The sequence below is a fragment of the Oncorhynchus mykiss genome, chromosome 10 (assembly GCF_013265735.2).
Source record: "Oncorhynchus mykiss isolate Arlee chromosome 10, USDA_OmykA_1.1, whole genome shotgun sequence".
Lineage (NCBI taxonomy): Eukaryota > Metazoa > Chordata > Actinopteri > Salmoniformes > Salmonidae > Oncorhynchus > Oncorhynchus mykiss.
The window spans coordinates 71,097,111-71,123,307 of NC_048574.1; the positions used below are offsets into that span (position 1 = coordinate 71,097,111).

The window sequence follows — 26,197 nt, forward strand, 5'->3', positions numbered from 1 at the left end:
CTTCAGAAGGTATTCAACCCCTTTGTTATGGCAAGCCTAAATACAGTCTTCATAAGGTATTCAACCCCTTTGTTATGGCAAGCCTAAATACAGTGCCTTCATAAGGTATTCAACCCCTTTGTTATGGCCAGCCTAAATACAGTGCCTTCATAAGGTATTCAACCCCTTTGTTATGGCAAGCCTAAATACAGTGTCTTCAGAAGGTATTCAACCCCTTTGTTATGGCAAGCCTAAATACAGTGTCTTCAGAAGGTATTCACAAAAATGTATTGTTACAGCCTGAATAAAAATGTAATTGAATTGAGATGTTGTGTCATTAATCTAGACACAATACCCCATGAGGTCAAAGTGGAATTCTGTTTGTAGGGAATTTGAGAAATGTATAATAAAACATGACTGAAATGTTTTGAGTCAATAACTATTCAACTAATTTGTTATGGCAAGCCTAAATACATTCAGGAGTAAAAACGTGCTGAACAAATCACATAATAAGTTGCATGGACTCGTTCCATGTTCAATAATAGTGGTTAACATGATTTTTGAATGACTACCCCATCTTTTTTTCTTTTTTTTCACCTTTATTTAACCAGGTAGGCGAGTTGAGAACAAGTTCTCATTTGCAACTGCAACCTGGCCTAGATAAAGCATAGCAATTCGACACATACAACAACACAGAGTTACACATGGAATAAACAAAACATGCAGTCAATAATACAGTAGAAAAAATAAAACAAAAAATCTACAAACAGTGAGTGCAAATGAGGTAAGATAAGGGAGTTAAGGCAATAAATAGGCCATGCTGGCGAAGTAATTACAATATGGCAATTAAACACTGGAATGGTAGATGTGCAGAAGATGAATGTGCAAGTAGAGATACTGGGGTGCAAAGGAGCAAGATAAATAAATAAATAAATACAGTATGGGGATAAGGTAGATAGGTGGGCTGTTTACAGATGGGCTATGTACAGGTGCAGTGATCTGTGAGCTGCTCTGACAGCTGGAGCTTAAAGCTAGTGAGGCAGATATGAGTCTCCAGCTTCAGTGATTTTTGCAGTTCGTTCTAGTCATTGGCAGCAGAGAACTGGAAGGAAAGGCGACCAAAGGAGGAATTGGCTTTGGGGGTGACCAGTGAGATATACCCGCGAGCTGAGATAAGGTGGGGCTTTACCTAACAGAGACTTGTAGATGACCTGTAGCCAGTGGTTGGCGACGAGTATGAAGCGAGGGCCAGCCAACGAGAGTGTACAGGTCGCAGTGGTGGGTAGTATATGGGGCTTTGGTGACAAAACGAATGGCACTGTGATAGACTGCATCCAATTTGCTGAGTAGATTGTTGGAGGTTATTTTATAGATGACATCGACGAAGTCGAGGATTGGTAGGATGGTCAGTTTTACAAGGGTATGTTTGGAAGCATGAGTGAAGGATGCTTTGTTGCGATATAGGAAGCCAATTCTAGATTTAATTTTGGATTGGAGATGCTTAATGTGAGTCTGGAATTAGAGTTTACAGACTAACCAGACACCTAGGTATTTGTAGTTGTCCACGTATTCTAAGTCAGAGCCATCCAGAGTAGTGATGCTGGATGGGCGGGCAGGTGCGGGCAGTGATCGATTGAATAGCATGCATTTAGTTTTACTTGCATTTAAGAGCAGTTGGAGGCCACGGAAGAGAGTTGTATGGCATTGAAGCTTGTCTGGAGGTTAGTTAACACAGTGTCCAAAGAGGGGCCAGAAGTATACAGAATGGTGTCATCTGCGTAGAGGTGGATCAGAGAATCACCAGCAGCAAGAGCGACATCATTGATGTATACAGAGAAGAGAGTCAGACCGACAATTGAACCCTGTAGTACCCCCATAGAGACGGCCAGAGGTCTGGACAACAGGCCCTCCGATTTGACACACTTAACTCTATCAGAGAAGTAGTTGGTAAACAAGGCTAGTAATAGGGGACTGCAACAATTTCTGCAGATAATTTTAGAAAGAGAGGGTCCAGATTGTCTAGCCCGGCTGATTTGTAGGGATCCAGATTTTGCAGCTCTTTCAGAACATCAGCTATCTGGATTTGGGTGAAGGAGAAATGGTGGGGGCTTGGGCGGGTTGCTGTGGAGGGTGCCGGGCAGTTGACCGGGGTAGGGGTAGCCAGGTGGAAAGCATGGCCAGCCGTAGAGAAATGCTTATTGAAATTCTCAATTATAGTGGATTTATCAGTGGTAACAGTGTTTCCTAGCCTCAGAGCAGTGGGCAGCTGGGAGGAGGTGCTCTTATTCTCCATGGACGTTACAGTGTCCCATAACTTTTTTGAGTTTGTACTACAATATGCACATTTCTGTTTGCCTTAGCTTTCCTATCTGCCTGTGTATATTTGTTTCTAACTTCTCTGTATCCCACACATGCAATTATCAGTAAGGTTACTCAATTGAGTAGTGAATTTAAAGAACAGATTCAACTACAAAGAGCAGGGAGGTTTTCCAATGCCTCTTTGAGCATGGTGAAGTTATTAATTACACTTTGGATGATGTATCAATACACTCAGTCACTACAAAGACACAGGTGTATTTCCTAACTCAGTTGCCGGAGAGCAAGGAAACTGCTCAGGGATTTCACCATGAGGCCAATGGTCATTGGTCATCGTTTCAGAGTTTATTGGTTGTGATATCAGAACTGAGGATGGACCAACAAAACTGTGGTTACTCCACAATACTAACCTAAATGACAGATTGGAAAGAAGGAAATATTCCAAAACATGCATTCTAAATGCAACAAGGCACTAAAGTAATATTGTAAAATGTTTGGCAAAGAAATTTACTTTTTGTCCCGAATACAAAGTGTTATGTTTGGGGCAAACCCAACACGTCACTGAGTACCACTCTTCACAGTTTCAATCATGGTGGTGGCTGCATCATGTTATGTGTGTGCTTGTCATCAGCAAGGACTATGGAGTTTTTTAGGATAAAAATAAACAGAATACAGCTATAAGCACAGTCAAAATCCAAGAGGAAAACCTGGTTCAGCTTTCCAACAGACACTGGGAGACAAAAATACCTTTCAGCAGGACAATAACCTAAAACACAAATCTAAACTGGAGTTGCTTACCAAGGCTACATTGAATGTTCCTGAGTGGCCTAGTCACAGTTTGACTTAAACTGGCTTAAAAATCTATGGCAAGGCTTGAAAATGGCTGACTAGCCATGATCAGCAATCAACTTGACAGAGCTTGAAGAATTTTCAAAAGAATAATGGGCAAATATTGTACAATCCAGGTGTGCAAAGCTCTTAAACTTACCCAAAAAGACTCACAGCTGTAATCGCTGCCTAGAGTGCTTCTACAAAGTATTGACTCGGGGTGTGAATACTTATGTAAATTAGATACTTCTGTATTTCATTCTCAAAAAACATGTTTTCACTTTGTCATTATTGGGTATTGTGTGTAGATGACTGAAAAAAGAAAAGAAAAATGTAATTCAATTTGAATTCCGTCTGTAACATCAAAATGTGAAATAAGTCAAGGGGTATGAGCACTGTAATGAAGTAAAAAGTGAATAGTGACCTGCTGAGCAGCAGGGTAGAGTAGCAAAACTCTATGGTATTACAAAATAGTGTGTGTGTGTGTGTGTGTGTGTGTGTGTGTGTGTGTGTGTGTGTGTGTGTGTGTGTGTGTGTGTGTGTGTGTGTGTGTGTGTGTGTGTGTGTGTGTGTGTGTGTGTGTGTGTGTGTGTGTGTGTGTGTGTTGAAGAGGGTGTGCAGAGAGTCAGTGCGAGTCAACTTAAGGTGCAGGTGGTTGGCAGGTGGGTGGGAAGCCAGGGGTTAGTTGTTCAGCAGTTTTATGGCCTAGAGGCAGACACTGTCTCTGAACCTGTTGGTCTGAGCCCTGATGCTCCGATACCGCCTGCCAGGATAAGTTTGACCTTTAAGATCATAATGACTATCGGAGACCGATCTGAGATCTGCTCTGGACCCAGTGTGCTGGAGGTTTTGGGGGACAGATGTTCATTCACACAAGGCCATCTCACTGTGTGACCGATAAACCACCTCACACTTGTGAGTTGTGTCACATGTGCTTGTCGCAGAATCCCATGATGCACCTCCGATGGTCACCCATGCCTCCTCTCTCTCTCTCTCAACATGTGAGCGGCTGGCTCTTCTCCCAAAACATTTGCATGCTGCATGGAATAGTGCAATGTTCTTTTTTCTCCAAACGCCTGTAACTCATTGAATCTGAAATTAAAATGGTTAGGCAGCCCCCCCCCCCACCTACTCTCCTACTCTCTGTCTGAAGCAGAATCATGTAGACTCACTGCTGGTATACCAGACCTACCTGTTGGAGGCTCCCACTGTGTTCTCAGTGTTTGGGATCGGTGCCTGGATGACACAGTACACTAGCAATACTCCATCCTTCTGCATGAATGAAATGAGAATGTAGCATCAGCGAGAGCGTTACACTGAGGGGGGTGTAATAGGGAAGGATGTTGACGCCAGTTCCATCAGCGACATCAAAGCAGCCAGTTTGGTTCAGATGAAATCAGATCACAGATTGCTTAGAGCAGTCTAGCGATCTACAAGCACAAACTTCATGCTCAGGACACTTCTTCTTCCTGACTGTACAATGCTGAAAAAGCTCAAGTTACTTACTTGAAGTAGGCAGCATATTCCCCTCACCTCCACTACGACCTGCTCATGTTCAAGGATCTGTTGCCTGGCGACGTCCACTGCTCTATCGGTCACTCCATACATTCAGTATGAAACTGCCATCGTAGAAGTCTCTAACCAATCAGATTATCAAAGCCAATGACGTGATTCATGATCCGTGAAGGCAGGCTCTGGCCCAACCCATCGGTTTCTGGGACCAATGAGAATGTTCAGAATGTGTTCGCATTCTACAAGACGTCGGGGAGGAAAGCAAATCCAGACTCATTATGGAGAGGAAATGGTAGTGGATGTGGCTGGCTAGTCAGGCTAAAGGATCTGACTTTAATATGCAAAAATGTAAAAGATAAATTTATATTCTTGGTATACATTTTCCACAAACCAGAAATCAAACAATGGAGTGAATAGTCCATTCAAGAACAGTATATCCAATCACTGTGGCTGCATTTCCCCTTCAATTCACAATCATTTCAACTGATTGCTGCCCACACCTGCCTGCCCGTCCAGCATCACTACTCTGGACGGTTCTGACTTAGAATATGTGGACAACTACAAATGCCTAGGTGTCTGGTTAGACTGTAAACTCTCCTTCCAGACTCACATTAAGCATCCAATCCAAAATTAAATCTAGAATCGGCTTCCTATTTCGCAACAAAGCCTCCTTCGCTCATGCTGCCAAACTTACCCTCGTAAAACTGACTATCCTACCAATCCTTGACTTCGGCAATATCATTTACAAAATAGCTTCCAACACTCTACTCAGCAAATTGGATGCAGTCTATCACAGTGCCATCCGTTTTGTCACAAAAGCCCCATATACTACCCACCACTGTGACCTGTATGCTCTCATTGGTTGGTCCTCGCTTCATATTCATTGCCAAACCCACTGGCTCCAGGTCATCTATAAGTCTTTGCTTGGTAAAGCCTTATCTCAGCTCACTGGTCACCATAGCAGCACCCACCCGTAGCACGTGCTCCAGCAGGTATATTTCACTGTTCACCCCCAAAGCCAATTCCTCATATGGCCCCCTTTCCTTCCAGTTCTCTGCTGCCAATGACTGGAACGAATTGCAAAAATCACTGAAGCTGGAGACTTATATCTCCCTCACTAGCTGTCAGAGCAGCTCACAGATCACTGCACCTGTACATAGCCCATCTGTAAATAGCCCATCCAACTAACTCATCCCCATACTTTTATTAAAAAAAAAATCTCCTTTGCACCCCAGTATCTCTACTTGCACACTCATCTTCTGCACATCTGTCACTCCAGTGTTTAATTGCTAAATTGTAATTACTTTGCCACTACAGCCTATTTATTGCCTTACCTCCCTAATCTCACCTAATTTGCACACACTGTATATAGACTTTTCTACTGTGTTATTGACTGTACATTTGTTTATTCCATGTGTAACTCTGTGTTGTTGTTTGTGTCGCACTGCTTTGCTTTATCTTGGCCAGGTCACAGTTGTAAATGAGAACCTGTTCTCAACTGGCCTACCTGGTTGAATAAAGGTGTTCTCAACTGGCCTACCTGGTTGAATAAAGGTGAAATAGAAAAAATACAAAAATATTTGGATATGAATTTAAATACATTTGAAAATATTCCCAAGAAAAAGCTGCTAAACTAAGCTGCTGTGTCTGTGTCTTTACCCTGTGTCCCCTGTCTTTAGATCAGGTGTCCCAGTGACCAGAGGCCGTTGCTGATTCCTATCTGTTAGGATAGGAATCTCCCCCTCTCAACGTTTCACCTTTTCTGATGTTACAGAGGGGTACATCAACATATGAATAGAGGAGAAAGGGAAGGTTCCTCACTGGAACTAATTGGTGTTTGTCTCAAGTCACTCAATGATGTTGTAAAATGAGTTTGTAACACATATGCATTCCTTAGTTGCTATTAAAACAAGGAATGTCTATGTGGGCATCTAGCTCCTTCTTCAAACCTGCAGAAATAAAATGGTCAAACTACACCCCTTCAAATGAGTGGATTAGGCTACTTCAGCCACACCCGTTGCTGACAGGTGTATAAAATCGAGCACACAGCCATGCAATCTCCATAGACAAACATTGGCAGTAGAATGGCCTTACTGAAGAGCTCAGTGACTTTCAACGTGGCACCGTCATAGGATGCCACCTTTCCAACAAGTCAGTTCATCAAATTTCTGCCCTGCTAGAGCTGCCCCGGTCAACTGTAAGTGTTGTTATTTTGAAGTGTAAACGCCACAAAGTGGTAGGCCACACAGGCTCACAGAACGGGATCGCCGAGTGCTGAAGCGCGCAGCGCATAAAAATCATCTGTTCTCGGTTGCAACACTCACTACCGAGTTCCAAACTGCCTCTGGAAGCAATGTCAGCACAATAACTGTTTGTCGGGAGCTTCATGAAATGGGTTTCCATGACCGAGCAGCTGCACACAAGCCTAACATCACCATGCGCAATGCCAGTCATCGACTGGAGTGGTGTAAAACTCTGCACCAATGAACTCTGGACCAGTGGAAACACTTTCTCTGGAGTGATGAATCACGCTTCACCGTCTGGCAGTCCCACGGACAAATCTGGGTTTGGTGGATGCCAGGAGAACGCTACGTGCCCAAATGCATAGTGCCAACTTTAAAGTTTGGTAGAGGAGGAATAATGGTCTGGTGCTGTTTTTCATGGTTCGGGCTAGGCCCCTTAGTTCCAGTAAAGGGAAATCATAATGCTACAGCATACAATGACGTTCTAGATGATTCTCTGCTTCCAACTTCGTGGCAAAAGAATGTGCAAAGCCCTTTCCTGTTTCAGCTTGACAAAGCCCCCCGTGCACAAAGCAAGGTCCATACAGAAATGGTTTATCGAGATCGATGTGGAGGAACTTGACTGGCCTGCACAGAGCTCTGACCTCAATCCCATCGAACACCTTTGGGATGAATTGGAACGCTGACTGTGAGCCAGGCCTAATCGCCCAACATCAGTGACCGACCTCACTAATACTCTAGTGGCTGAAGCAAAGTTCCAACATCTAGTGGAAAGCCTTCCCAGAAGAGTGGAGGCTGTTATAGCAGCAAAGGGGGGACCAACTCCATATGAATGCCCGTGATTTTGGAATGAGATGTTCAACGAGCAGTTGTCCACATACTTTTGTTTATGTAGTGTAAATCCTGCAAAATTCTGCAAAATGTATGTATTAGTTGCCTTACACAAAAAATGAATGGCCTTAAAAGGTTTATTGATATAAAGCTCTCAAACTCTGGACCTCGAAGCCAGTTCCACTGCTTTTTTCCCATTGTTCCCCTATAATCAGGGACTGATTTAAACATGGTACACCAGGTGTGTGCAATTAATGATCAGGTAGAACAGAAAACCAGCAGGTTCCGGACTTCGTAGGGTGAGAGTTTAATTAAACCAGTTTAATGAGACGGTTCATAATCTTGCAGTACATTTGGATCAGAGTACAGATGTAGGATCTTAATTAGACCTATAATTGTCACAGCAAAATAATCCTGCAACAACAGGATTTGAACGTTTAGTCCGTAATGTTTCTTGATCGTTGGTTTAGCTATTTTGTTAGGCTACATGGAAAGTGCAATACTGTTACTAAATCAAATCAAATTGTATTTGTCACATGCTTAGTAAACAACAGGTGTAGACTAACAGTGTAATTCTTACTTACGGGTTCTTTGCCAACAATACAGTTAAAGATTTTTTTTAAAACATGGAAATAGTGACACAAGGAATTAATAAACAGTGAATAACAGATATCAAGTTGTATTAATGTGTTTTTCAGTGAATTTCTGTAAATCACAAAGCTAATCTACATTTCCTGCGGTACAGGGGAATTCTCAGCGACAAAAGATGAATCCAGTCGAAGCATGTATCAGTAGTTTAAACAATAACAACAAGTTGTCCTCGCTCGTTTCGGTAACAAGTTGTCCTCGCTCGTTTCGGTAACAAGTTGTCCTCGCTCGTTTCGGTAACAAGTTGTCCTCGCTCGTTTCGGTAACAAGTTGTCCTCGCTCGTTTCGGTAAAAAGTTGTCCTCGCTCGTTTCGGTAACAAGTTGTCCTCGCTCGTTTCGGTAACAAGTTGAGGGATGGGGCTGGAGAAATGTAACCACTCTCAAATTCATAGACTGAGCTATGGATGAAAGTACCGACCATCCATGATATACAAACTATAGTTTTAACCATGTTTTCAGGCTGTATAGTGTTTGTTTACGTTTTACTTGGTTTGGAGTAAACCAAGCTTATATTTTGGGTTCTGATCGGATACGACAGTTGAACTAAAGCTCATGAAGCATTTCTAAGTTACATTCTTCAGGAATCAATGGGTACATATTATTAAAGACCAAAGGCTTAGCAGACCCTTTTAACAGAAGGTGTTGATTTCCCTTAGTCGACTATTCCATGTACAGAGGGATTCATTTAGGCAAAGTAAGATCCAACATCTGTAGCTAGCTATCCCCATGGCTGACTCTCTCTGTTATAAGATGGATATCATGTACATTATACACAGGATATTAGATTAACAGATCAAATTGTTTTCCAGTGGAAAATGTCTGAAGTTGAATCAAAAGGGCTACATTGCTGGCAAAGTTTATCACATTTATTTGGAGAAATAGCAGTAGTGTGGTGTTTTACAGAATGAGTATAATAGTTTATATTCTTTTCTGGAAACTGAATATCTCAACTTAAGCAGTTCTCTCTAGCGTTCTCTCTCGTGTCTCTGGTATAAGGTGGGTTCGTTTTGACATTCTCTTTTATAACCATGCGGTTTCCCTGTCTGAGGTGAAAGAGTCTAGAAACGTAATAACGAGAAGCTCAAATGTGTACATTGTAGTGTACAGTCTAGCTCGTCGGCGCTCGCTCCTGTCTCTGGTTTGGTTTGAGGTGGGTTAGATTTAACATTCTCCTCTGCAACAGAACAGCTTCCTGTTGGTGCCTGCAGTCCAGGCCTAATCACCAGATTATGACACGATAAAGGCAGGGTGTGTCACATGACTTGCCTCTGGAGCCCTAGAGCACTGAACTCCCTCACTCTCTGTGTCTCTCCCTCAACTGGCTGTGGAATCCATTTCTGTTTCTGCAGACTGTTCAATCTCATCTAGTGGATGTATTTTCCAATGCAAATAAGAATACAAACTATGCACATGTTCATGCACCTTTTAAAAACTCCTCAGACATTTTAGGAGTTTGTTATACATACTGTAATATTCAATAGAACTAAGAGAGACACATCATGACATCTTCAAACTAGGCTAAACTGTAACCTAGTTTAAAGGCAGCCTGTTTGTATGTAATACCATTGCATTTACCGCAGTACTTTGGCTCAAATGACATCAACATACACGGTAATACCCTTCCTAAAATGTTTTCCTTGGATCTACACTAATAGATGACCTCAAACACACCTCACCCACTCCTGTTTGTAATTTCATCCCAGAAACCCCCAACCCCCTAAATGAGGGGCCTGAACTTGGTCCTGCCTCTGCACCATACACCCCCAACCCCCTAAATGAGGGGCCCGAGCTTGGTCCTGCCTCTGCACCATACACCCTCAACCCCCTAAATGAGGGGCCCGAGCTTGGTCCTGCCTCTGCACCATACACCCTCAACCCCATAAATGAGGGGCCTGCCTCTGCAAAGTACACCCCCAACCTCCTAAAAGAGGTGCCCGAGCCTGGTTCTGCCTCCGCACAATTCACATAGTCTAATTGAAGGCAGATGTGGCACTCTGTTTCTCTGTGGTACCGATTCACATTGAGGTATTTGTGCTCCTCTCTCTGTAGTGTACAGTGGGAGTTAATGGACGGCCTCTGTTACCTCCACAACTGTGCTTTGGCATCTATTCATCAGCGTTTCGTCCACACAATGTGTTTCAAATTCGACTTCAGTGGTGCGTTTAGTGAATAGGGCTCATTTGAATATCTGTAGAGACAGAGCAATACAACGAGACATCGGAAGTCCGACTTTGTCAGACTCGGTAAGGTCGGTTCGGTTTCAGTTCGATTATTAACAAAGTATCACTGTTTTCAATTTCAGTTGAATGCTGTGACAACACAGAACAAAACAATGAATAAAAGTCCCGTGATGGTAGTGACCGCCCATTACTGCTTATCACTTGTTTACTATCATTTATTCACATTACTTTACTTCAATCAAATATTTCAGTTGTAATATATACATTTGTTTTATTTGATGACTTTATTTCATTCCAAGTCATCTCATCTCGATAGAGCTGCGGCCTATGCTGTCTGACAAAATCACTATTTTAGTAGTTGTTCAATGTCCATAAGGCATACTTGTATGACTGCTGAGTACCAACTATCAATCTCTTTGATCATGCATTTTCAGGTAGAGATACCTCACAAATCACCTGCTGCTCTCTACATCCCCTCACGATAGTACACAGACCGGACAAGTAGATGCACAATGGATTATGGTCACTGTAGTTAATTACCACGTTGTATGTGCTAAACTCTGTGGAATATTAGCCTGTTGGAAACTACAACTCCCTTCTATATCGCACAGTTCAGGCTGGATCTGATTTATCTCTAGAGAAACTGCAATGTGTGCCATTGAGCTCACAGAAAAAAAACTAACGAAATGTAATTCCAATAATTTAACCGGTATTGGTCAATTAGTTGTTTAACAAATTAAAAATAACAGAAATAGCAGTTAATCGCTCAGCACTATAAGTCAGACTTTTTTGATGTCTCAAATTCAGATTGAAATATGAGCGTCACTCTGATGACTCTGTGGTGACTGTGAAAAGTCTCTATAGCTACTTTTTCATCAAATACCTGGTTATACTGGATGCGTCCCAAATTGCACCCTATTCCCTATATAGGGCACTACTTTTGACCAGAGGCCTATGGGGCACTACATAAGGAATAAGGTTCCATTCAGGATGCAAACACTGACACAGATGTCAATGATAACCTGTCTGACTGGCTTTTTCTCTGGTTGTGGGTTGGGTCCATCCTTTCCCATCCACTTCTGCCCTGATCTCACACAACTCGCTAAGCAGGAAGTATGACTGGATCATTTGCAAGCCCTGCACACGCAAACTGCCACAAGTCATTATACAACAACCGTACTATTTGCTGTGTGGTGTGCTTACAGTTAGATCTGCTCCGCTAGCATTAGCCTTGTTTGTTCTGTAGCAATATACCTTTTGAGATGATCCAAACAGTCAAGCCCAGCTACACAATCTTGCCTTGTACTGTTGTCTTCCTATCAGGGAAGCACCACTTGTGCGTTTCATTTGGATTGACTCTTGCTGAGTGGCTTACTTACTGACGTCAGAGTTTCTTATAGTTGACGGCAGCAATAAAACCCAAGCCTTAGATTTGATCCTGAAACACAGTTATAATTTTCTATTAATACTGCAACCAATGTTAGTGGTACATATCATCTCTGTGCTGGTTTTCAATGGCGTCAATATGCATTGACTGCATTGCCCTGTCCTCCCATATCCAGGTCCACAGAAGTCTATGCTGATAGGTTGGGGTTGATCATTAGCCCAGACTGGACTGGAAATGTGTAACCTTGGGGTTTACCCCTCTGAACCAACTGACCCAGGATCATGGGAGACTCAGTCACCCCGGACTGGCCCTGACCCTGCACGGCTTAGCATGTGTTATTGACCTGTGCACACCAAGCTGCTATGCAGATAAAGCCCTGTGTCGTGTGTCGTGTGTCGTGTGTGTGTGTGTGTGTGTGTGTGTGTGTGTGTGTGTGTGTGTGTGTGTGTGTGTGTGTGTGTGTGTGTGTGTGTGTGTGTGTGTGTGTGTGTGTGTGTAAACTGTGTAAAGCGGCAACATGCTTCACAACCCACCCAACCTCACACAGCACACTCTCCAACCCCTCTGCCTCCCTCTACACCAACCATCCACCATTCCCTTTGTCTCTGCGCCACAGTCAATATATCTGACTAAACTTGATGAACTGTTGTGCGCCGCAAAGTTAATTTCTTTCAGAGTGCACGGTAGCCATGGCGACCACCTTATTAGTGCACTGAAGCCATCTGCTCTAAACATTAACCGGAGAGCGGCTGAGTGGACAAAAGCTGCACTGGCAGGGAGTACATGTGCTTTACTCATTGATCCTACTCAGAGTGGATCGATAGAAAGCCACATTTGTGGTTGTAGCTACTATGGTAGTGTTCGGCCATTTTGATTTTCTGTTTTCTCAAAACCAGACTTCTTTTAGTTTCTTTTTTTGGTTTGCTGGAGCTTGGAGCTGCATGAACTGTTTTGGTGAAAGCAGTTTGTTTCATGTCCAAAATACTGAGATATATTACATTTCATAACAGTGAGATATACTACGTTTCATAATAGTGAGATATACTACATTTCATAATAGTGAGATATACTACATTTCAACATACTGAGATATACTACATTTCAACATACTGAGATATACTACATTTCAACATACTGAGATATATTACATTTCATAATAGTGAGATATACTACATTTCATAATAGTGAGATATACTACATTTCATAATAGTGAGATATACTACATTTCAACATACTGAGATATACTACATTTCAACATACTGAGATATACTACATTTCAACATACTGAGATATACTACATTTCAACATACTGAGATATACTACATTTCAACATACTGAGATATATTACATTTCATAACAGTGAGATATACTACGTTTCATAATAGTGAGATATACTACATTTCATAATAGTGAGATATACTACATTTCAACATACTGAGATATATTACATTTCATAACAGTGAGATATACTACGTTTCATAATAGTGAGATATACTACATTTCATAATAGTGAGATATACTACATTTCAACATACTGAGATATACTACATTTCAACATACTGAGATATACTACATTTCAACATACTGAGATATACTACATTTCAACATACTGAGATATATTACATTTCATAACAGTGAGATATACTACGTTTCATAATAGTGAGATATACTACATTTCATAATAGTGAGATATACTACATTTCAACATACTGAGATATACTACATTTCATAATAGTGAGATATACTACATTTCATAATAGTGAGATATACTACATTTCAACATACTGAGATATACTACATTTCAACATACTGAGATATATTACATTTCAACATACTGAGATATATTACATTTCAACATACTGAGATATACTACGTTTCATAATAGTGAGATATACTACATTTCATAATAGTGAGATATACTACATTTCAACATACTGAGATATACTACATTTCAACATACTGAGATATACTACATTTCATAATAGTGAGATATACTACATTTCATAATAGTGAGATATACTACATTTCATAATAGTGAGATATACTACATTTCATAATAGTGAGATATACTACATTTCAACATACTGAGATATACTACATTTCATAATAGTGAGATATATTACATTTCATAATAGTGAGATATACTACATTTCATAATAGTGAGATATACTACATTTCATAATAGTGAGATATATTACATTTCAACATACTGAGATATATTACATTTCAACATACTGAGATATATTACATTTCAACATACTGAGATATATTACATTTCAACATACTGAGATATATTACATTTCATAATAGTGAGATATACTACATTTCATAATAGTGAGATATACTACATTTCATAATAGTGAGATATACTACGTTTCATAATAGTGAGATATACTACATTTCATAATAGTGAGATATACTACGTTTCATAATAGTGAGATATACTACATTTCATAATAGTGAGATATACTACATTTCAACAGCTCTTTTCTCCCAGTGTTGCTGTGGAACTCCATATTTAGACGGTGGTTTAGTATTACCTTGCTGACTGTATGCTGCCTTGCACTGTAGCACTGTTGGTGCCGCTTTTGTGAGCAATCGCTGTTAATGATTTAAATAAAAATGGAATTGAATACCTTATATGATTGTTCTGTTACACTTGACTGAAAGCATCTTTACTCACTGACCCAAGACTCATCTATCATGAAGCGAAAAACGTATGTCATTTTTAGGCCAACTTATGAGGGATCCCAATGTTTCTATTCTGCAAGCCCCCAGACCTGGCAGTATACTTAGCTCACCTCACTGGAACATTTATTTAACAAATGCTTTGTTTCTGTTTGAACGATCCAAATCCAACCCAGGGTGCCTTTAAACAGGAAGGGGAGGAGCCTTTAAACAGGAAGGGGATGTGCCTTTAAACAGGAAGGGGAAGTGAACAGTAAACAGGGTGCAGGGAAACATATGAAAAGGAAATCATAACATTAGACACACATGGCAGTGGAGGAATCCAAAACCCAAAACGCCTTCTCAACAGATCTTATCATTAAATAGAATAGGGCTGATCTGTATGAACGACACATGAGAACTAGGGGCCTATCTAAAATATGTAGTAGTTGCACACAAAACAACAATAACAAATAGGCCAGTCATTTTACATCTCTTCTCTTGGTAACATTTAACATTAAGTTGCTCTTGTGTAGTAATAACAATGTGTTACACAATACTTTAGTAATATCATTTAAATTATAGGCATTATGTTAGGTTACATCCATAGCATGAATGCAGTGCGTTCACCTGGACCTAAGTGAATGAGAAATATGAGTGATGTTCTCCACTGTTTGAGCTCAGCTGGCAAAATATTGATATCCTTCCACCACATTGGTTTCCAAGCAGCCTGACCTAAACGAGTGTTGCTATGGTCCCTCTTTTCCCTACACTCAACTGACATGAGGCACGTGACTCCCTCTCCTTATATGGAAGCAGCGGGATCACAAATCACTCTGAGTGAGGGATGCATTCTACGAATTAAGGTTCCCAGAGAAGGACATTGAGGCACCACTAATCAAGTGGCAGATGAATTTATTTTTCCTACCGTGCCATTTCTCTTACACCCATATATAGTTTTTTATGTCACTCTCATTCATTTAAATGACTCAAAGAGCTATATGAATCATTAATCATGTTGCACTACTATCAGGCCGTTTAGTAGGTTACTGTGCATAGCTGTACATATAGACTGTTGTTCCTTTCACTGTGAATGCCTTCCCTGGCCTGTAGGCCTATAGTCAAACACACCTGGAAGACTAACCAAAGGACTGTGGTGTGGTGTAGATAAGGGTTGATTATTCAATCAGTAGAGCAGGGGAGGACACAACAATTCACTCCACCAAGGGAATCAAAAAACAAAGATGGCCGCCGCTGCTAAAACCTCCAAAACCTGCTGAACCAGACTTTTTCCGCAATGTAAATACGCACGTCTGCATGAAAAACAAACAGCCTTGACATTGAGAGGGGGAAGGGATTGAAAGGAGAAGCACCAGCTGCCGCACCGGTCACATTCCACTGAGGAAACCTCATATCTGAGGCTGGGCTAGGCTGTTCGCTATGAGCCTTCAGAAGAAGTTAGTGATGTCATTCAATGCAAAGTATGGCCTTGGGTAAGGTTTATGCTCTTGAATGACATTCAGGACCAGCTGTCTTTGTGTGCTCCATGCTGCTCCCTGTGTAGACAACAGGGGGAGGGAGAAGCCACTTTACCTGACAGCCATTTTTAGTAGGGCGTGTGAAATGCCAGGGACCTCACGATATGATATTATCACAATACTTAGGTGCCGATACGATATGTATGCGATTCTCACGATTCTATATGCATTGCGACTTCGATACTGAGATTTGATGTTTGAAACATATTGCTCAGTATACTCTGTCTGCTGCAGTAAGACAATAGAGAGCATGAGCAAATGAGTTTTTAATCAGTCAGGGAAATAAAAGTGCTAAAAAAACATTTACTAACTTTTTAAAAAGAAGATGGAGAACAAGCTATAGGATGAAAAATACCAGTGTTGGAGCAGAGGTACAGCCGACTGACTACCTCTAGCTAACTCTATGTACAGTCGCATTTGATTTCTTTTTTAAACCAATTCTTGCAGTCAAATATAATAATAATAATAATATTCAGTACATTTTAGATGAAGGCAAACAGTCTCAGAAGAAGCAGTTGTTTATATGTGGTCCCTGTGTGGATTCCTCAGTCATGGGGGGAGGATTGGGTTCCTCTTCAGATCATGCGACTCACTAATGAAAGCATTAGTTATGGAGATACATTTTCAGATCTTAACCTTTAAAAAAAAAATCCCAGATCCGGATGCAGATTGTGCAGCTCGGTGCTTTGACAGTAAAATGCTTTCATCCTTCTCCATTGGCCTTAAAAGGAACACTTTGATTATCCAATTACACCCCTACATTCTGGGTTCAGATCTCTAGATATCTGATTCTCCCTTGTGTCCTTAGAGTCAACTTTTTGAGTTAATTGATTGACCTCCTTCACACTTTGGATGGGTTTTGACCCATAGCTATGACCCTTAGCTTCTCACCCTAACTCTGCTGGTTTGTGGTTGGGTTGTTCTTAGGGCAACTACTAGCCAAGCATCTTGATGAGGTGTGTGTGTGTGTGTGTGTGTGTGTGTGTGTGTGTGTGTGTGTGTGTGTGTGTGTGTGTGTGTGTGTGTGTGTGTGTGTGTGTGTGTGTGTGTGTGTGTGTGTGTGTACTGCTGCTCTCCACACACTCACACTCGCATGTTAGAAACCACAGCTATAGTCAACCATACTGTATCAGACAGCTAGTAGTCAACCATACTGTATCAGACAGCTAATAGTCAACCATACTGTATCAGACAGCTAGCAGTCAACCATACTGTATCAGACAGCTAGTAGTCAACCATACTGTATCAGACAGCTAGCAGTCAACCATACTGTATCAGACAGCTAGTAGTCAACCATGCTGTATCAGACAGCTAGTAGTCAACCATACTGTATCAGACAGCTAGTAGTCAACCATACTGTATCAGACAGCTAGTAGTCAACCATACTGTATCAGACAGATATAGTCAACCATACTGTATCAGACAGCTAATAGTCAACCATACTGTATCAGACAGCTAGTAGTCAACCATACTGTATCAGACAGCTATAGTCAACCATACTGTATCAGACAGATATAGTCAACCATACTGTATCAGACAGCTAATAGTCAACCATACTGTATCAGACAGCTAGTAGTCAACCATACTGTATCAGACAGCTAGTAGTCAACCATACTGTATCAGACAGCTAGTAGTCAACCATACTGTATCAGACAGCTAGCAGTCAACCATGCTGTATCAGACAGCTAGTAGTCAACCATACTGTATCAGACAGTTATAGTCAACCATACTGTATCAGACAGCTAGCAGTCAACCATACTGTATCAGACAGCTAGTAGTCAACCATACTGTATCAGACAGCTAGTAGTCAACCATACTGTATCAGACAGCTAGTAGTCAACCATGCTGTATCAGACAGCTAGTAGTCAACCATACTGTATCAGACAGCTAGTAGTCAACCATACTGTATCAGACAGCTAGTAGTCAACCATACTGTATCAGACAGCTAGTAGTCAACCATACTGTATCAGACAGCTAGTAGTCAACCATACTGTATCACCACCACAACACCCCTGTCGAGTTACACTGGATCAATCTTACACACACACACACACACACACACGCATTAATTCATGAGAACTACAGTCTAAAATCTGGTCTTTGATGAAAACAAATTCCCCCTGGCGCTGTTTTATATCTGTATTGGATTTAGACACTGTTGTGTAGTGTTCAGTTGTTTTATCTAACCCCGAACTCTCTAAACTTTGCCAACCAGACCTAGTCAGAACTCTACCCAGCTTGGCTATATTTGGAGTTGGAAGGCAATGCTAGGGCAACTCCACTCACTCAGTCACGTGGTGGTTTTGACTTACTCTACATTCTTGACAAAGGGAAAATGAACTGGTTTGCCATTTGCACAGCAGGTAATAGTAAATATCCCCCAGATTTTAGAAAACCACATTTGCCAATGAATTGGCACCTCTTCAAATAGTCTGCCTCATCAAAAGGCAACATAGAGGAAACCAACACGAAAGATTCTCGGAAGGGGAGATATTAAAGTGAAACTAATCTAAACGCCTTCAGAAGTGTGTGTTTGATACTCCAATATTCCGCTTTTTGGGGTTTCATTTCTGCCATGACTTCAGCCACAGTAAACTTCTTTCCTTTATTCATCTGAGAAAGGCTCAACCAGTAAAAGTTACAACCAGTGAGTAATTACAAGAAAAGCACCTAGTCATTCCATGCGCTGGGCAAACTGAATACCCGTTTCTCATAACCTTTGTTTTGATCTTTGGACTGAATATTGCAACACGGTATGAAAACAGATAGCATGCTTCTAGTTCAATTACTAGCTTGGAGCCAGCCGTACTGGTGTGTAGGCTTATTTAGGCGTTCACGTGCTCTGGAGTCTTTGCTGTCAGCGTGGCGGGAGCTCAGAGAGACGCTGACGCTGTCTTTAGCGTTGCCATGTTCTGCTTTCCAGACACTACCTTGGCCAGCGTCAATCTTCGTCTCTCGCTCACTCGCTTCACCTCTCCGCCTCCCCCCTTCCTTTCGCTTGTGGTGGTGTCGGGGACCGATGGCAGCGTTCAAATATCTTAGGAGCAGAGAGGAGCGGCCGAGTGGCGGGAACGGGGAAGAGATGCTGCTCGCTGTTACGTAACGAGGTCTACTCTGGAATGCCTGGATGGTGTTTGTAAACAGTGGCGGCCATGTGCTCACACTCACGTGGAGACCGGAAAGGGAGTCCTGTCCTAGTTGTGCCCTCACCGGCAGGTCTACTCACCCCTGAGGTAAACCCCAACCGGCTGACATCGATACACACTTCAAGGGCCAAAAGAACACTCCCTCTGGTCGGCCCGTGCCACTTAGTCTCAACAAGACAGCCGTATCACTCCAAAACGTAGCCATAATTAAAACACAGACAGACGAATAGAAGGGCCAAGGCCTCTTCGAGAGAGAGAGAGAGAGTTACAACACTGTATATGAGTGTAATGTTTACTGTACATTTTTATTGTTTATTTCACTTTTGTTTATTATCTACTTTGCTTGCTTTGGCAATGTTAACATATGTTTCCCATGCCAATAAAGCCCTTAAATGAGAGAGAGAGAGCGAGAGAGAGAGGTGTTCTGTAGTGGGTAGAGTTGCTTAATCGCAGGAAGAAGATAATTGTGTAATTCTAGCGATGAGTAACAACCAGGGCAGGGCCAAAAAGAAGAACTGTGGTTTCTATACCAACAGTCAAATGCCAAACGAGGACAGAAATGCTGGGTGATCTTTTGGGAAATGAAACTCTTTCATAATATTGTTTAGAAACACACACCATAGAAGCTGAAAAGCTAGAAGTGACTCATTTGAACACAACCTAAATGCCTTGTGATGAGACAATCTAGAGGTTATAATGTAAATCATAAAGTAGACTCTCTGGACAACATGCATGTTGAAAGTAAAGGCCATGCACATTGAATGACATAAAGAAATTGCATCCAATACACTCATGTAATAAGGCAATAATAACCGATTGCAAGTTTTACCACGATTCTTCAACTATCGAGGCTGGGAGCAGCAGAGAGCTAAATCAATATCTCCAGAGGTCAATATGAGACACAGTATGTCGCCATTTTGTCTGAGGAGGAGGAACGTGATCAACAGAGCCAGGTTGGTAGCTACACAGAGGCATTGCATGTCTCTTAACCTGTTCCACTCTCTGCAGCAGGGTTACCGTGGCCTTTGGGGTCGAAATGTGATGCGTGGCCTGCGGTTGGAGGTCAGAGGTAAAACCCTGCCCATTGTGAATGGACAGCATTGTTGCAGAAACCATGGAGACTGAAACCACTGGACATTCTTACCCCCAAAGCTTGATATTGTCTTTTCTCCCTTAGATAACATAAAGAGGAAGAAGCAAGAGGAGTAGTCCAACCATACCCAGCTTTATCAGTGGGTGTGGATTGATGAGAACAGACATGTCCATTCTTGTGATTGATCTTTCTGACTGGACTGCCCCCCCCCCCCTCCTCCTCCTCTAGCCACCATGTGTTGACATTCTCCCTACTAGGATGTGTGGCTCAGATATGGTGCCTTTTTCCAATGCTGATGTAACAACACATGTGGTGCTAATGAAAACAGCACAAAGGGAAAATGGAGGTTGTGTGTTCAAGACAATATCTTGGCTTGCCAAGTGACTCCTGTCTTGTGTAAAGGCCTCCTTCTGTGCTAAAATTACACAATCTAGTCCTTGCTTTGGGCACAATATTTTACCCATAAATGAAGTATCAACTTTGACTTTTTTGTCTCGCTTTATATCTGTACTGATGATAGAACACTATTATCTTTTGATAGAAGTTGAGAAACAAACTGTTGTATAGCAATCTTGCTGTCTGATACCATCTAATGTACCCATTGAAGTAAAAATGTCTTCCTCGACTAACATTCTGCAGTATCAATGATGTAAGCAGTGCAACGTGCATTGCATTCAGTCTACTTACTGAGAAATGCAGTCAACAACTCAAGGAAGACACTTAACTCAAAGACAAAGTCCATGTATCCTCCAATACTGGCTTGCAGCTGTTTGATCCACTACAAAATAAAGCTAGTCTTATCCTTTAGCTTAGGATAAGCATACAGCTCCAATATGAATCAAGTAGAATTATTTTTCACTCAAGGCCTATTTCTCTACATTATCTTATCTGGGGCAAATGAGCCTCAAATGGCACAATTCATTTCAAAACATAAAAAAACAGCATACTACCTCATCCAGTCAAAACAAACTTCAGGAGAACTATGGAGGACTGCGGTGCACTCCCCTAGTTACGTTACGAGATTGGTTGTCGCTGTGCAGTCACTGACCATGCTTACCAAATCAAAACAGAGCCGGAGCCACGCTGCCATTGTTGCATCGAAAGCTTTTGATTCCTTCTTCAAAATATAATTCAACTGTAAATATTTAAATATTGCTCTCTGTTCTCTGATGTCACGGAGGAACATTTTAGTTTGTCGATAGTGGTAAAGATATATATATATTTTTTAAAATCCTCTGTTGACTTTATATGGTGGAGTTGACTAAAAAGCAGATGAAGACTTGCCTTAATCAACAGTTCAAATAGTTAGATTAGCTTTGACGGTTGTCCTCGAGGCCCGTTTGACAAGCAACTGACATTTTTGCTGAACACAACTGCAGTTCCCTCCAATATGTTTCACCCCGTTAGGCTAGCTTTAGCCTAGTACATTTACCCTGGCATTCCAAGCTATCACAGGTGATATTAGTTTGTAGCACTTGGCTGAGATTCCTTCATTGTTCTAGCATTAGTATATGTTAGCCTCTGCACCGTGCACCTCCCCTTGGCTGTGGTGTTTATTTACAACAGCTCATTAGTAGCCACTTGTTGTGCTGTGCTCCCCCTGGGCAGGCATGCCTTACTTTGCATTTCACACAAACTACTACTGCTAGCTGCTATTGTGGGATGACCACCGATTGAAAGTGCATGCAGGGCCAGCGCAATACACAAGCCGGAATACACAAATAAGGGCAAAAGATAGCAGGCCTTTATCTGTGTAATATTCTAGTAGCTCATTATGATGCTAATCCTAAATGTGGCCTGTTAGCAAATTCAGCAAAGATAACAGAAAAGCAACACGCTCCATTAGCAACTCATTTGTTCAAGAGAAGAGAGGTGTTGGACTAATAAAACCAGTCATCTTGGTTAGTGTAGCTTGGATGTGTGTAGGAATCCCTGTTATTCGTTAGTACTGTATCTGACAGCTAGCATAGCATAGCTATGTATTGATTGTCTAGCTAGCTAATGCTGATGTGCCTCAGTTAGTTTTATTTTCAATTCAAGTAAATGTGTGTCAAATAAATACATGACAAAATTAGGCAAATTGTGACAAAAACAAATGTCAACAATATCGAATCATGTCTGTTCATCAGTAAAACATAAATGCAAATTGAGATCGAGTAAATGCTAGAAACACCTCCATTACTGCCTTTGTTTTGACAATAATCTGTTTATTAAAGGTGCTGTCTGCTGCCTTCTTGCATGGCAGCACATGTGGTTTGCCCAGACACATTATCTCAGACAAAAGGCAACATATATAATTTTATGTGTTAAATGATGAATATGTAAAACAGTAGGAAAACTGTTTTCATAATGCAAAGCTAACATGTCCTAAAATGTTATATTATAGTTGTTGTTGTTCAATTGCTGGATTCTTAACATTTTCATGGTGACTTCATGGTGTAACAGAACTGAGTCAACTTCTGGGAGACATATTTGTTGGGAAAAAAATCTATTTCAACCTTCGGAAAAGACCTGCTTCCAGGATTCCAATTCTTGTGTCGTTCAGCTAATGGTGTGATCGGATTGAGTTTCAATATCCTTTCAAGCTTCTGACCTCATCATCCCTCTGCTATCCACCACAATTCTCTTCTCTCTCTCTTCCACTCCTTGGACTGTGCTGGCCTGCCTTTGTGTCTGCTTGTCATTCACCGGTGAATGCAATGAAAGCTGATTCACAGGATGCACAAAGCCAGAAGCTAGCTACACTCTCCCCCGCTCCCAGCTCTCTTTCCCAGGCACTACAGTCTTAGTGATGTTCTAAATTAGACCCAATCCATCTTTTTAGCTTGAACATAGCAGACAATAATCAACACAAGAACACAACCGTGAGACCACAAAGAAAAAAGGACAGAAACTGACTGCATGAATGACTTCTGGTTAAAGAGTCCTTCTCTATGATAGATTTGCAGAAGAAAAATCACAATATTTTCCCTGGAAAACAAAGCACTCAAATAAAACATCAAAATAAGGACAATTACCAGTTTAGAGATGAGATATATTTTTCAACTGGGAGCTAGCTGCGTCTCTGTTGCACTGAACATCAGAGGGATTTGCCTTGTTCATAATGCCTCAAGAAAAGTACTGAACAAGGTCTCCATTTTCTACACTAGACACATTCCTAAGGCTACTTGAGCGTCCACTGACCAACATCAGAGGCAAAAAAAAACTGAGATCCCTCTATTTCAACTAGCAAAAAAAGAGAAAAAGAAAATTGTCAGCCATGTTGGAAGGAGAAGCTTTATCTAATATCCCCCACCTTATTAATTTAGCTAGCTCATGCTTTTGCTGGGGGAACATTAGCATGCCTTGTACTAAGCCACAGAGCCACCGAAAAGACCAACAAAAGGTCAAAAGGAGAAGGACAACGAGTGCCAAAAACAAACGGAGCTGAGCCTTACCTCTTTTTACGTCCCTCCACTGTGTAGAAATTCCAACAAACCGTCTGGATCTCCTCTTTAACAAATCCTAAAGGGCCGCCATCTTGCTTCCTTCTGTTCTTCTATGAAACGGACTATCCTCCAACATCAATATTCATGGGGCCAGTCTCTGACGTCAACGTCGACTCTTATCATCAGGAGGAGAAGCCCGGTCGGTCGGTGGTGTGTCCCTGTTGGCCACTCTGAGTGCCACACATATGTAACTGGCAGAGAAGCAGCCAGCCAGCACGCCGTGTAGACAAGTTGTGTGTGTGTGTGTGTGTGTGTGTGTGTGTGTGTGTGTGTGTGTGTGTGTGTGTGTGTGTGTGTGTGTGTGTGTGTGTGTGTGTGTGTGTGTGTGTGTGTGTGTGTGTGTGTGTGTGTGTGTGTTCGTTGTGTGTGTGTTCGGTGTGTATGTGTGTGTCAGTGGTAGAGTCTTGCCTTGCCTTGCCTTGCTGGCAAAGCTAAAGTAATGAGAAAACCTCTCTCCTGGTGAGTCCCTCCACCACACAAAGGGCCTGGTCTTTCTTTCCCCCTTTTTTTCCCTTCTTCTCCTTCAGCCGCACACAATAGTGCACACTATGACTACGGCTGGCCCCAAGCAGCGGACTGGATCTGCACAGTGACAGGACATGGGTTCCGCTTCGCCGTCCAATCCCTTTAAACTGACTCTACAAGCTTTCTGAGCTTATCTGTCTGTCTGAGAAACAGAGGATTGGAGAGTAGGAGGGTGGCGCACTCCCCCCTTCCTTTAGTCAGACAGGAAGAGTGTGTGTGTGTGTGTGTGTGTGTGTGTGTGTGTGTCTCAAGGAAACTCATGCCGAGCTCTAGGGGGATTTTTCCCCCACCCCTCTCTCAGTCTTGACTTCCTGGTTCTTCTTTCGGTTTCATCAGTTTTTCTCAAGCTGTCATAGGTCGCAGGAGTTCCCCTATTGCCTCGTGGCTTCTTTACAACTCCTTGGAGACTTGCTTCTTCCACTCAGTCTCTCAAGACAGTTAGCTTCGTCTTCAGAGTACGCGAGTCGAGCCCTGCCCTCATTTCCAATGCTTCTTCTGGGTTTTGTTTTGGCATGCCTTGGCTGTAATGCAGGCTCATTTTTGGAGCAGGCGTAAGACAACACTAACCTTTGAAAGGATTCATACAGGCAGCAGCATCTTTTTCTTTATGTGTCTGCCAAGAGCCCCACCTCCTGTTGACATTGGCCACGTGGGCTAGTAGCGAGGGAGAGGGAGACGGCGGGAGAGGGAGACGGCGGGAGAGGGAGAGGGCGGGAGAGGGAGACGGCGGGAGAGAGGGACGGACGGAGAAAGAGCGAGAGGGACGGAGAGACAGAGAGAGAAAGAGAGAGGGGAGAAAGAGAGAGGGGAGCGAGATAGGGAGAGAGAAAGAGGGAGAGGGTGTGTGAGAGCGGGAATGTTTAAAAATACTAAATTCAGCTCTGTGAGGTATTTGAGAAACGAGGACGGACCTAGCATGGCTGTCAGGACGTTTAATTAGCTGCTACTGTTTAACACACCACCCAGCCAGGGGCTTTGTTTTGAGTTTCCCTGACAGTTATGTAGTAGTTGCCACTGTTTCCATGAGCTACTACGCCTACCCTCTGTCAGCATAATAACTGTGTTGGACTGTTGCCATCATGATATAACCCAGAAATTAGGAAGTCGGCAAACTTGTTTCTTGCATTAATGTAAAATCGCAGTTATAGGATTTATTTTAGAACTATTCACTAGGTTTTGTGTTGAAATACTGTTGGTGAAGTGCTTGCAAATGGGCTTCGTATGGATCTTTCCCCATTAGGCCTATTTGCTTCGTTGTTTTGCAAGAAGAAGAGGCAATGGCACCACATAAGACCTAGACCAGCCTACTTAGTCCATGACTAAGTGTATGTCTATGTCTGCTGATGATTAAACATTGTACACGTCTGTTACCACTGTAAGTGAAATCAATGCAACACTTAAAAAGAGCTGCAGTCAGTTTTAAAATGGGTGGCAAGAAATAAGCTGGTCCTAAATATTTTAAAAACTAAAAGCATTGTATTTGGGGCAAATCATTCACTAAACCCTAAACCTCAACTAAATAATGTCTAAATTGAGCAAGTTGAGGAGACTAAACTTCTTGGCGTCACCCTGGATTGTAAACTGTCATGGACAAAACATATTGATGCAACGGTAGCTAAGATGGGGAGAGGTCTGTTCGTAATAAAGTGCCGCTCTGCTTTCTTGATATCTCTATCAACAAGACAAGCCATACAGGCCCTAGTTTTGTCTCACCTTGACTACTGTCCATTAATGTGGACAAGTGCCACAAAGAGGAACATAGGCACATTACAATTGGCTCAGAACAGAGCAGCATGGCCCTTAGATGTACACGGA

The 26,197-nt window shown here is 42.0% G+C and overlaps 1 protein-coding gene across 1 annotated transcript in view; it reads right to left on the minus strand.

The window, feature by feature from the left end:
- The window catches only part of LOC110533203 (methylcytosine dioxygenase TET2), a 57,055-nt gene extending 32,412 nt beyond the window's left edge, over positions 1 to 24,643 (minus strand). The window contains exon 1 of the mRNA XM_036933838.1: positions 23,807 to 24,643. The gene's annotated coding sequence lies outside the window, so the exon portion shown is untranslated. The remainder of the gene's footprint in view (positions 1 to 23,806) is intronic.
- Between the last annotated feature and the right edge of the window lie 1,554 nt (positions 24,644 to 26,197).